The sequence below is a fragment of the Tubulanus polymorphus genome, chromosome 5, assembly GCF_964204645.1.
Source record: "Tubulanus polymorphus chromosome 5, tnTubPoly1.2, whole genome shotgun sequence".
Lineage (NCBI taxonomy): Eukaryota > Metazoa > Nemertea > Palaeonemertea > Tubulaniformes > Tubulanidae > Tubulanus > Tubulanus polymorphus.
In genome coordinates this window covers 6,389,676-6,402,997 of record NC_134029.1, presented here as the reverse complement: position 1 = coordinate 6,402,997, position 13,322 = coordinate 6,389,676, and the positions used below count along the sequence as shown (strand labels likewise).

At 39.2% G+C, this 13,322-nt stretch overlaps 1 long non-coding RNA gene across 1 annotated transcript; it reads left to right on the top strand.

The window, feature by feature from the left end:
- The first annotated feature begins 3,000 nt into the window (after positions 1–3,000).
- On the top strand, positions 3,001–4,850 carry LOC141906475 (uncharacterized). The gene is made up of 3 exons (XR_012619342.1): positions 3,001–3,038; positions 4,234–4,301; positions 4,513–4,850. It is a non-coding gene; the product is annotated as an uncharacterized LOC141906475 (long non-coding RNA).
- The last annotated feature ends 8,472 nt before the right edge of the window (positions 4,851–13,322 follow it).

Sequence of the window (13,322 nt, the reverse complement as noted above, 5' to 3'; positions counted from 1 at the left end):
AAGTGAATTTCTTGATCTTCGTGATACTACGGATCAAGTTCATTTTCAAATAATTACATTTCGATAGACACAACATGACTGATCGCAGGGCAGCCGAAAGGTTGAAAACGCAACACGAAATAACCAAATTGGCCAGTAATGAAATCAAAAGTTGATTCTTCGAAAATAATCCACTCGTCGTTTCAAATGCCAGTAGTTCCGTAATTAATTCTAATCATAACGTACTCGGGAACGAAATTGTAGGAAATAATAACATATCACTCCAAACATGACGTGACATACTGTGGTAATATCGAGTAATAATTTTTAAGAGCATTCTTTATCTGACTTAATTTAAGCTCTCCTCTCATCGACTCAGAAACCATCGCCACATTAACTAAAGCCATCGAGGGATCCCTTTTATGTATTAGTTTTTACGAAGCCATGACAAAACTAATCATCAACGGCTACGCCAGATTATTTCCTGTGCGTCCATTATGCCAGCCGCGTTGCACCCGAGTTCAACGTTGCGAAAAGAGCTGGCGTAGATTTTGTTTTTGTTATTGACATACTACCTCCGGAACGACGGGTTTGATCAATGATCTCACGGGATACTTCTAACGATGTTCAAAGGCAGATCGAGTAGTATAAGTGATTATGTCGCCATTGATGTTCAAACACTGTCCACAACGTCGGCTTTTAACGTCTGGACGCGAGCCGAGACAGTGCCGCAGGCTTATGTCACCACTATACCACCCTTCTCATGCGTCCACCACTCATTGATAGATTACTTATAACACTTTTCGAAGAAAACATGGCCATTACGTTTTTTTACGTGGAAATATGCAGTATCTCCTTTAGCATAGAGGTCATGCCACACTCTTTGAGTTAAGAGATATGTTCTTCGTAGCATTGACCTCGAATCAGGGCATCCCACGAAACAAAAGTTATATGAATTTTGTGGTTTCAACCGCGTTAACGAGGGATAGATAATATAATCAACAACATCAGACACCGCAACAGTGTACCGTCGATCATCTATTGTCTTCATCGTAGACGTTATGTGGTTGAGAATACATAGAACTATCAGACATCACTTCGATTATCATCAATTCAACTATTCTTTGTCATGCGTCATTTCCGCGTGTTGTTACCGATTATCGGGTTATTCAATCATTCGTTACTTCGATTACAACATCATGACATTTTTAAGTATTCATAGGGATGTCCGCTAATATGCTACATGTGCTTTAGTAATTGGAGGCAGAGACAAACATCGTCAACCAATGATTGCTTTGCATATTCATTAGACGATGAAACCATCTTGTATGTCGAAGAGAAATTGATGATTTATCAGATCAGCGCAAGATCGGTATCTGAGATTATGGGTACTGATTAATTGGCAAATGAAATGGTCGTGTATGCAAAGTATAGTTTGAGAAATCGTTAAGATCTGCCGTGTGTAGCTAGGTCGATAACGCCAGAGTTCACCCGAACTATCGGTTGGCGTCCGAATATAGTTTATGATAAAATATTGTCGAAGTTTTCAAGATTTCCCAATGATCATGATGGAATCTCCAGTCCAATCAGCACTACCCGGTAATGCGAATAACCAATTATAACCAATTATATAGATGTGCAAAAGAACCAATTCAATCGTGAAAATTCCATCAGATCATTTTAAATCAATAAGTTAACTTCAATCATTTAATTGCCAATGTGTCAAAGGGCCAAATATATATAAATTCATTTTGGCAACTACAACTGCTTACAATTATTTCCTATCTTATTTGCATACCGGCCGTGTATTTCCTTTCCGTTATTCTCAGCATTGTGACAGACCCATTGTCACTGCGAATAACAGTTCCGGCCAAAATGTCGATATGGAGAGAATGGATCAGTATTTTTTATTCTGTCACGTCAATTTGCTGCCTGACAGTTCACATTAACGGACGCGAGGAGAAAAACGTGTGCGGAATGAGCTTAGGACCTTATTTTTGATCCCTGTCTATTGCGTTTTGTCGTGTTTGACATCTTTTAGCTCAGAGAAAATGAATGTTTATTATTTCAGGACACAGGCACAGGTGGTCGCATATCTCAACACGCATTAAATACAAGGCAAACATTAATCTAAACGACTTTATTGAAATATAATGAGCCAATACAGTAATACAATGTATACTGTAAAGTGTAGACGAAGCAATCTTTTTCTATTCTTATTTTGGATGTTACGTCTTAGCAACGATCGGGTAGATAGATGCTCTTTCGAAAAATAGATTAAATTGATTTAAATAGATTCTCGTTGTTTTGTAGTACATAGTCCTACAATGTACCTTGTATTATCTGAAGAAAATTAGTGAACGCTGGGACGTGAAGTCGAGTCACGGCCAAACGTAGACTCGTCAGTGTCAACAACCAGCAAGATGCAGGCACCACATTCTTCGATTGTGTACCTACATACCGTAGACTGTGGTATGGCAATTATCGCACACATAGTTCATTATGAACAAGTCTTCACCGAATCAAAATGATAGAGAGTTGCTTTTGACTCTATGCTCTACATGTTTAATGAGGGGAAAACTAAAGATTCGCGCGTAATTGAGTGGATCAAATAGGATTCGTAGTTCAATCGTACGAATAATTCCATTGCAAATATACCACTTGTGAAGACGGCGAGACGTTCTGCTTTTGCCTTAAAGGGGTTCCACGCACGCGTGACTTACTTCTAATTATACATCTAGTATTGGTAAGAATGATGAGTAGATCGATTTAATTTTCCCACAGAAAAAGGCAAATTTAAGACAACAGGATGAGCTTGTACAAAGACTCGTTCTACTTTCTATGGGCTGTAGCGGTTATCTTCGTGTCCGAGCATTTTGATAGCATTTCATTTGGTTCTCGATGTAGAACAAAGTCGGTCAAATTTTCCGAGTGACAAAGAAATAGAAATGACCTTGACCGAAGGCATCTTCTACCGGAAGTGATCAGCAATCATCTATCCCAGTGTTTCCGACAGATATATGGGCAGTGGATCCGCAGTCAACATCACATAAAAACCTGTAGGTTTACATTTTCAACAAATCAATCGGATATTAATTGCCCGTTGTGGAAATAGTCCTCCTCTTAACATCTAGTATTGAACATGCAGAATAATTAATTTTCTTGTTGATCAATGGATGAGAACATTTCAATATCACGCGGTTGATAATTGTGCGTAGGGTATGTTGTAAAAACAAAAGAGTTGAATATTCAGCGAATACTGAGACGCAACATTCAATACCACAGTTGCTATTGTTTATGAATACTGCAAGGTGGAATAATAATTGTTCATAAGTTTTCGTGCAACAGTCGGCCATTAAAGCTGTGTTGTTAACGGCCGTTTTAGCCATTCCGTCACATCGTTAATAAAACTAGCAGCAGATTCCCGTTTCCTCTTGTACGGTACTAATGTTCGCCACCGTCAAACAACAAAGCGTGAATCCAAAACGCTGATAACAATTTACATTCGCGCTGACGCTCGATTAAGGATGACTGTTTTTCATCAGTCTCGATCAATTTTACGTTGATAATTTCTTGCAACGAAGAGAAATTAGAATAGCTACGCGCGTTAATATGCGTTGTCTAGTCAAAGACATTGAAGAATCACTCACCGATGTTATGGTGTGAAAGAGTATAGGTCGTATGGTAAATTGCAAACGCAAGCACATATACGTCAAACCTAACATAATATTGAAATAGAGTGCTCGTTAAGCCCGCAGCTTGCGGGATGCGTAGATCTTTTAAAATATTAAGCGAGCAATTTCATTTGACTAATTGGAAAATGTGGTTAATGGAGCAGATGGCGAGAAAAGATTTCTACAATCATTGAATGCCATTCAACGTACGTCTACTAGGCTGCACACTCTTCGTGTCATCTTATTGACAATCTATACTGTCTTACCGGTTACACTTCAAAGCCGAATTTCTTCGCGGCTTTCAACTACTATAAATATACAACGTAAGTTGGGTAGGCAAAATGTTCTGGAAGCTTGCCGAATATGTGCACAATAATAGCAAAAATGGGAATTCGGACACGTAGCAAAGGGGTGCGACGGGTGTCGCACGGAAGTTCGAGGTCCACATGCTTCCAAATGTTAGAAAGAAATACTAACTCTTGCGTACGTGTTTTACTTTTTAAGCAATTTGGTTGAAAAATAAAGCCACATACATTACGTGATTGCCTCAGAATTCATCTTCATGTGACTATTTTTCAAGGTTTTATAGGTGAGGCCCCATGCAGAGCTTTGACCGCTCTCCCTGGCTACGGATCTGGAATTATGGAGGTGTGTATACATACGGTTTATGCCATTTATCAAACAGCAATAACAATCACTCACTGCATTATTCCCTGGCGTGCATCTGGAGCAATGTTCTTTAATAAAAAAATGTCGTGTGATAATATTCGTTCATGTCAACCATTCCGTCTAGCTTACTAGCATGATTAATGAACATCATAACCACAGCGAATGTATTAGATAGTCTTCTATTTTGTAGATTGAAGACCAGAAGGCGTTATCCTACCACGAATCAGTCCCCGAAACACCGTTCAATGGCCTGATGTGGGGAAACTATATGTTCATCGTATTCATATCCGATAACCTTAACATCACATCGTGTGTAGGTGATACACCAATTTCGTGAATGTGCGATGGTGACATGTGCGAATAAAGTGCGCAATATGACTTTCTCTTCATGGTATCCAGTAACCAACCATTTTCATTTGGGGTCAAATAACTAACCGAGTAACAGGTTCACAATAGCCTGTCGTCACAAAGTAACACTCTTCAAGCAATCCCGATTTATAGTTTTCAGATATGTGCCCGCAGCGTGTGACAAGGAATCGGTTTACCGTTAGTACCCTGTGGGAAACGCTAGGTTTCAAATTGCTAGCAATCCTGTTTGAGTTATAATCAGAACAAACGCACATGTTTTCCATTGTAGCTATGTGTATTTGAAATAATATACTGACATCTCACAACTTATAAATAGATATGATCAATAAAAGCCTAATGCTTTAAAGGATGCATTTTGGAGTAACTTCAAATGCGCATACGAGACGTCGTGACGCGTGATCTAGATGGGTAATTATTGACTACAAAATGAACAAAGTAAATCAGCGCATCAAAGACAAAGCTAGGCCATTTAGGCGAGGTAGATATAGTAGCTGATCATGTTATTATTGGAGACTCACAGGCTCACAGAAACTCACAGGCTGTATGTAAAGGCTATATAGCTAACGTCGGGCTGCGATGCGACGGATACAGATGCAGCTGGGATTTCGGCAACTATATATCCAGAACTAGCGACGCAAGGCTCTCTTAAAAGGGGATTAGGCTGGAGAATGAATGCTCTCCGCGCATAGGCAAAGCAGGCTATTCCGGTTCAATTAAAAGATTATACTCTCCAAGAGTAGGGTTAAAGGACCTCGTGCGCTGCAGACTAATGAAAGGTATATATATAAGCCGCGATCACACAGGGACGATTTGGTCGAGGCTAAATTGGCACGGATCATGCCCCTGTCAAATTTGGCCCGTGCCTAACTAATATTTGTTTAGTTAAACAAGCTCGTGTTATCGCGGCTATATGCTATTAATGATGTATATTCTATATATCCTTAGAAACATTTCCATTTCGAACCTGTTCTGCGACTTGTTGGTCAGATATCCGGAAAGATTGTTAAAAAGGAAGAAAGAAACCTGGACGCGGTAGAGATCGGGGAAATGTCAACATAATCCATTATTCTAATTAACCATAATTCTTTACGAACAAAACTCAGCAAACCGTGATTAATGCAGCTATGGCATGCTGGTCAGCGTTAGCTTATATCAAGCAGTGACCACCAGTGCCAACAGAATTCATATCAGGACATTCATCATCGTTAGATGCTAATTACAACTCAATCTCAAAGAACAAACGTCAGAAGCTCGTTGACCGAGTAGCCGTCCCTATATACGCGACAAATAACAAATACGTGGGCGCGTTGATACCTTGTATATTGCAATTGTCCGAACAAACTACTTTCTCCATTAAGAAATAGCAAAATACAGAATTCCTTTCGGATAACGGTAAGGCGATTGTAGATCAGGGCGAGCTCATCATATATTTCTTATATCACCACCCCATATGAAACTTACATGGGAGTGAAGTACCTCTTCAAAGTGATTACTGGGACAATGTGTATGATCCTTGTCCAGAATCTGCGATGTACATATACTATATATCCCATAGTCTATTGATAAAAATGATTGATGGACAAAACCAAATTCACACAGACATCGGTTAATGCTTCTGCGCTGTTAACCACCTATATGTCAACGGAAATTGTGCAGTCCGATGTTCAAGTGTATTGCTTTTTGCGTGAATTGAATTGAATTCTAGTTCTTAAGTTCTTAAGAAAGTCCTGCTGTTTGTCACGAATGTAGCCACTAGATCGACGACGATACGACGAGAAGGTCCGTTTAGCTGATTATTGGTCGCCCGGCCATAGACCGCAGCTGGGGAATACGGAACGAAAAGTTTGGCGCAGACGGTGACGTCATCTAGCAGATAGATATTATCTATCTGCTAGATCCATATAGCGTTACAAGTAGTGATGTCATCAGTTTCTTCGATGTCTTTAGGGGATACTTGTACATCGAGTCGTTCAATAATTCATATCCTAGTCGATACTGATCCTCTCATCTAGACACGCGGGCTCCCGTGAGAGTCGCCCCTTCTGCAGTTAATTTCTTAACGAGACTGTGAACGGCGAAGGCTAAAGATTAAACTGCTAGTATTCGTTGCCAATTTTAATCAAAAAGTCGGCATTATCAATGAGATAAAACGATGAAGCGAGACCGTGTTAAGAAATTTCAAATTGACAATCCACTGTCGGATGTATTGGGGAAATACATCAGTATGTATAACTATATAGAATTCATTATCGTTGATCTTGCGTTTGAAATAAAGTCGCTATCGTCGATAACTCAGTGAACATATGAATTTCTTTGTACACAAGACTAAATAAGTCAACGTTCTGCACCAGAATCCCCTTCAATAAACACCGATAGAAATAAAACATGAATATCTATAAAACGGCGAGTGTTTATCAAATCATTACAACACCTATCATAACTAATAAATTCACCATAAAACAACATGACATATACGACAGCGGTGCGAAACAAAGCAGCACTTCGTACGTCCCGTGGGCCATATCGCTAGATCGGCACGGAACACGGATGAAAGGTAAATTCCGCTTTCATGTTCGCCGTGAAATAATAAAATATGGGCACTGTGATCGGGGTGTTTAATATTCAATCAGAGCGGCTCCGATGAATTATTCAGTTGCAAGCCGCAGTTTTGTACTCCTCTCTAACAGTCGTATCGAAGTCACGTCGTTGTTTACTATCTTCATCGTCTGGAATGAAGACGGCTGAGATATGACACGCGCGTTTGCCATATATGTAGGCCTTATAATGAATGAACGAAGTCCCCATTTCTTTAAAAAGCAACTAAAAATAGAAATTAAACCTCTTGGAAGCCCGGTCTTTCTTTTCTTCAGCGCAATGTTCTTTAACCTACACGTAGCTGATTAACGTCTCTCCTACAGGCTCTCATCCTGTAACCTTCTATTAGGCTAGGGATATATCTACGTTATAGACTGTTTCTCTTCAGCAGGAAGTCGCTTAATTGGTTTCGATGGACCACTCGGATCTTCAAGTCATCTAATTAGTTTCTGCGTAACGAATGTATCCGGATTCGTTCCCCGGTTTACCGTGTTTCCATCCCGTAATTGAACGCATGGTGATTTTAGTCGAACCGACGAAAGTCGACAAAAATGTCAAAAATGGCACTGTACACTTTCTTCATTAGAAGATGTGGTTTGAAAGCGATTACGATTTGGCGCAATGCCACTGCTTGCGACGGTTGACTACTAAAAATCGTTCGAATCGATCGCTTATTTTGCAACCGTCGACGATAAAACTGTAGGGAAAACGTATCAGAAAATATTCGTGTCGAAATTTGCGGCAGTTTATGGCATCTTTAGGTTACTCTGGATCACCAAACATGGACCAAAATGTAATTCGTTATGGACTTCGTTATTGGCTAATCGTCGGCATCAAATTTGCTGGTTGTTTGGGAACTGTCGGCTTGGGAGCTATGACGTCATGCAGAAATGACAAACTTCGTGGCGTCATGAGGCTTTAATGTGTTGATTTAGCGAGGTGTAATTTAGATAGCAACCACGCTATGTTCGTTTGCTCTTTAGCTATGAACAAGCAAGAAAGAATTTCTTCTGTCGTTACCTTTCGCTTCGAACATATCGAATCCCTCGATGCCGGCGCACAATTACGCGTTCATCACGCAACAGCCACGTTTCATTTCTGCTTTACGTTTTAACTAGGGTGTTTGCCGATACGATACACGTGGCCCAGGACAATTTACTTATATATGCTTTACACGTATCTCATTTTACGACAGCATCCTATTTCACGTCTCGATGAATAAATGGTCCAGAATTAATCTATAAAAAGGTCAAATGGCTGCAATTGGCCAAATTATGGCCGAAATGGCTGAACGGTGGCCAGTTAATCGATTTGCTGACCACATAATGACATTTTCTATACGTCTCTCAGGTGGGTGCTATTAACAATGGATTGATATCATCTCGCGTTCTGAGCGGAGGGTATCCGCGCTCAACAGTATCGCTGATGAATTCAATATATAGCAACAGGGAATTTTCTTTTTTTTGATGACTCACAAAATATTCACATATATTCCAAGAATCTATAATTAGTACTAGAATTAATTCAGAATAGTAAGATTGACAATTGAGCTGATTTTGGTATAAAGAACAGTAAGTAGCAGAATGTTCACTGATGGCAGATATTCAAACTGGGCTGAGAGATCAGATGTTGAGATGATTAGGTTATGTCTAGGTAATTAAAGGCGAGACGGCACTTTCTACTTGAGCTGAAACCACCTTCACAATCCTCAATTATCGCCATCTTGTTAACGATGTACACAGTTTACCGTGGTCTTTAATTCCTATATCGTTTGCATACTGTCCCCATACCGAGCTCAGACGACCTTGACTTTTAGATGACATTCATCAAGTACCTAATGTGTATGTTGTCATAAACTATACACGATAGCCATATAATCCGTTCGGATGATGTTCAATAACGGTGTTTTCCAAACAGCTCCCCATAATGTTTGACATGGCCAGGCCACAATACTCTAATTGCCACACATGAAGATTAGACGCACAGGGCATAACCGTAACATTACCGAGATGAGAACAAGAAAGTCTTCTTTCTGCTGTCAACTGATTAGGTCTACCAGGGAACAGGAAGATGGGAGACCCATCTGGCTCTACCTTTCAATTATTCTAATTTCAAAACAAGATGTTTCATTACTTTCTGTGCAATAACAACAATTTTTTTTCAACGTTCAAGATCAAAACTACTTAAAAGTTCTTCTATCTGTCTTATTGATCAGTTACGTATTTTGTTCATATTTGTGTCGTATCCATGATATATGTATATACGAAAAAAGTAATATTATTATTCATAGGCTTGCTGTCATAGTGTATGCCTTATATTTTCTATCATTTTCTTTATGACAGCAGATACGGGTGCTTCTAGACATATCGAATTGCCTCCACGGAATTGTCCGGTTATAGCATCGTCCAGACTTAAGGGGAAACGTATTTATCTTATTATTTGCAATCAGGGACATTATCAAGAGCGATTTCTTGCGACAGCGTAGTTAGCGATTCACGAAGTCCAATATACCGGAAGTAGCTACTCTTCCTACGCGACATAAGGGTTCATCCGGTGATGTAGATGTCTAAAAGAAGACGCAGATAACAGGAAATATTTGAAGCAATTTTTCTTCGTATGATTTTTCCAAACAAATTCGCTCGTGAGTCTTAACGATACCGATCCAAAATAGTCGTATTTCCTACCCAGAACAGAAAAAGCAATCTAAGCGTTGCAAGCAAAAAAAGGTAGGATAACGCGACAGTATGGATTTAACTTTTCTAACCAAAAAGAAGTCTGTAAACAGTTTTTCAAAATTTTCATCTATATGTATTTGCGTTTTTCTCTCCGAAGCCCTTGGTTTGTTTAATATGTGAAACGTGTCGTCACCTGAGAAATATCTGGTTTCTTATTTCAATATCCGCATTCCAGCCCTTAAAGACCGTACACCAACCACCTATTATAGTGTGGGGATATTACATTTTATTAAGGGTACTTCATATCTTACGTTCATGTATTATTCATAAAGACCAAATCTTTCACCGCGCTATCGAAATACCGTATCATCTACTGTAAGTTATACTTTACAGATATTTTTTCTTTTCTGATTTGAAAAAATGTACCTATAAGGGTGTCTACATAGACACGTTATTACATAAATACATATATCGCGCATGGAGCTCAAGATGTAGGTCATCGTGATGAAACCAGAGATTATGTTTTGCTATGACAACTCCGTTATTACCACTGGAGGTAATTGTAACTGACAGAACTAAATTGACTGAAAATTTCTTCGAAGTCGTTAATAGTCTGATGCCAAGGGTCTTCGTTCAAATGCTCCAAGGCCTCTTTCAAAGGCTTGACGCTATTCTTAACAATCTAAACGTCGGAATACGCACCGGTGACAACTCAACATTAAAACGCATAATATAAAAGATTTCTCTTATACAGATCTTGTGTTATCCGTCACCTAAAATTCTGGTGTTCCATCCTCGATACTAACTTGCCTTTGGTTTAAGCACATACAAATTGCTTTAAACTCAATCAATCGACATCTCTAAATTCATTTAATGTTTCAATTGGCGTAGTAGAGAAGAAAATTGTTTGATTTGTCACAGACCGAGTCCGCAAATTTCATCAAATAGACTTGATTCGTACTAGTTTGTCTGATGAGCTCTGCGGAATAAATTTCATTAACTTTAACCAATAACCTTTCGGCCAGGTATATCTGTGACCACACTCGGCGGTGCACATGATTTCACTGCAACACAACCAACCAACGGTAATACTTAACTTCAATTATATCTTATACGGATTAGAGGGGTCATAATTTTTTTCGGCGTTGCCCGCCATTACATCCCGTTACGTGGAGGCAATAAATCCTTATTGAATTGATTTGTCCGAATCGTAGTCCGTAGCCCCTTCCTAACTGTGGCATTCATCCGCCATCTTTATCCATATCAAATCTGTTTTTTGATTCTGTTTCAAATTTGCATATATGTCGTGAATCCACCATTCATCCACCGTGATCTTGTGGTTCATTTACTTTCGTCATAGGTTTATAAAAGGTTAATATAATTTGGAGATATATATATGTGCTTTTTAGTATATCGAGAGAAATCAATAGATATAACATATTGAAGTAATATTAGATACATGAATGTGGATAGATTGCTCGGTCGGTTCGGATTGATGTAATTGACCAATTTAACACGCGGTTCAATTACGCTGTCATCTGAATATCCGTCGTATGCAAATTATGGTTGTGCGGTTCGTCGTTAACGATTGTAAACCTGCGGTAGAAAGGCCCGAATTAAAGTTTAGTTCGTTTCATAAACGCGTGTGACACTGCAGATTAGAGCCGTGAGTATCTCGTGAATGGGGAAAAAGCGAGTTGTTACTGATGTCATTTATCATCATTCACGCTGAATGCACCCACAATGCGTATTGTAATCTGGACGTGCTTACTTTTTCAAACTAGATCTATCATGCCCGAACAACGCGACACGACATGGACCGACCACCGCTACGGATATGCCGACGATGCAGAGAATTCAACCTTAACTAAAATGAAACGCACCAGCGACAAATAAAAAAAGAATATCAAAACATAGGTAGCTTTTTGTGAAAACTTGAAAGCTAGATCTATCGTCCTGGTACAACACATCGGACATGCAGACTGCCCTGCTGCTGTGGACATCGAGATCATGCATTTCAACCTTAGTAAAACTAAACGCATCAAAGAAAAAAGCTCAGATAAACTGTGTTTTGTGACATTAAGCTTTGTGTTGCAATCCTCGGTATAAGCTCTGAGAATGATCAGCGAGTTTCTTTTTCTGTTTTTCCGTAATAATTTCATCCCCTTTGGCGCAGCACACGCGAGGCGCAATAAAAGCTTTTCTTCATATTACGGCGACAATATAATCGTTGCTTCATATGTATCGACAATACGGAGCGGAGGCTGTTTTCTTTAAGCCAAAAAACTATTAAATCTGTCGTTCATTGTGTGTTTGATATATTACGCAGTAGAAATGTACGGGGGTAGTTATTACGCGGTATAAGTCGATCGACTGTCGGCTGATGCGATGGAGTGACGAGTAACATTCATCAATGGCCCGCCTACTTTCACCGTCGATAATTTGATACACCATTGATCAATTGATTTCTGCATTTAAATTAGCGCGACTCTGAAGAATACTCCATCGCGGAATATGATTTTGCTGCTTCCTTTTTAAACGCCCGTCTCGTGAAATTGCTAAGCGCCAATAAATGCATTCGTTTTTGCATTCAATCCTGTTTAAAGAATCTCTTTTTGGCATAAGCCCCTCGATGCAACTCCCGGTTCATCTCGATGCCCAGGATCAACGAAATAAAGATTTTAAATGAGATGTGTTGTAACTAAAGGTAAGAGGCTTTTCTCGAACAGTTTGTAAAAGCTCCAAATATATCAAACTTGAAATTCAAAACTACACGCGTGTGCAATACGTGAGGTAATATGAAGTAAACAAAGGACTTCAAAAACGTCGGTTTTTGCTATCGAACAAACCAGCGCGAGTCAATGTTCTCCGACTCTGAATTGCGTATTTTATCTTGCATCTAGGATCGGTTGCACCGAAGCGAAATACCGGTAATCGTTTCCTTAAACAACGACAGTTTCTTTTCAGTACTTAAAAAACATCCGATACGGTACATGTATATAATATATGAAAACGGAGGATAAGGGTATATGGTTAAGTGCCATTCCCATGTGCAATTTGTAGACTACCAGGTTTATAATATCAAAGCCAACCCGTAACTCAATCATTTGAGTGTTTTTACCGTGGTTTTATATAGCGTGACTTCATTATCGATTATGTTACGCTGAAATTAACTCAATAAAGGATAACGATGTAACTATTGCCAAGACAGGAGATTAATTCTGGCTTACGTACAGCTACAGAATATTCTTTCGATGCATTACGCATACGTTTATTATATGGAAATGGAAAACATTTTCCATAACATCTTGCTAGTGATATAATAACGACCGAAAGGTCTGTATAGAAGATCAGATTTGCC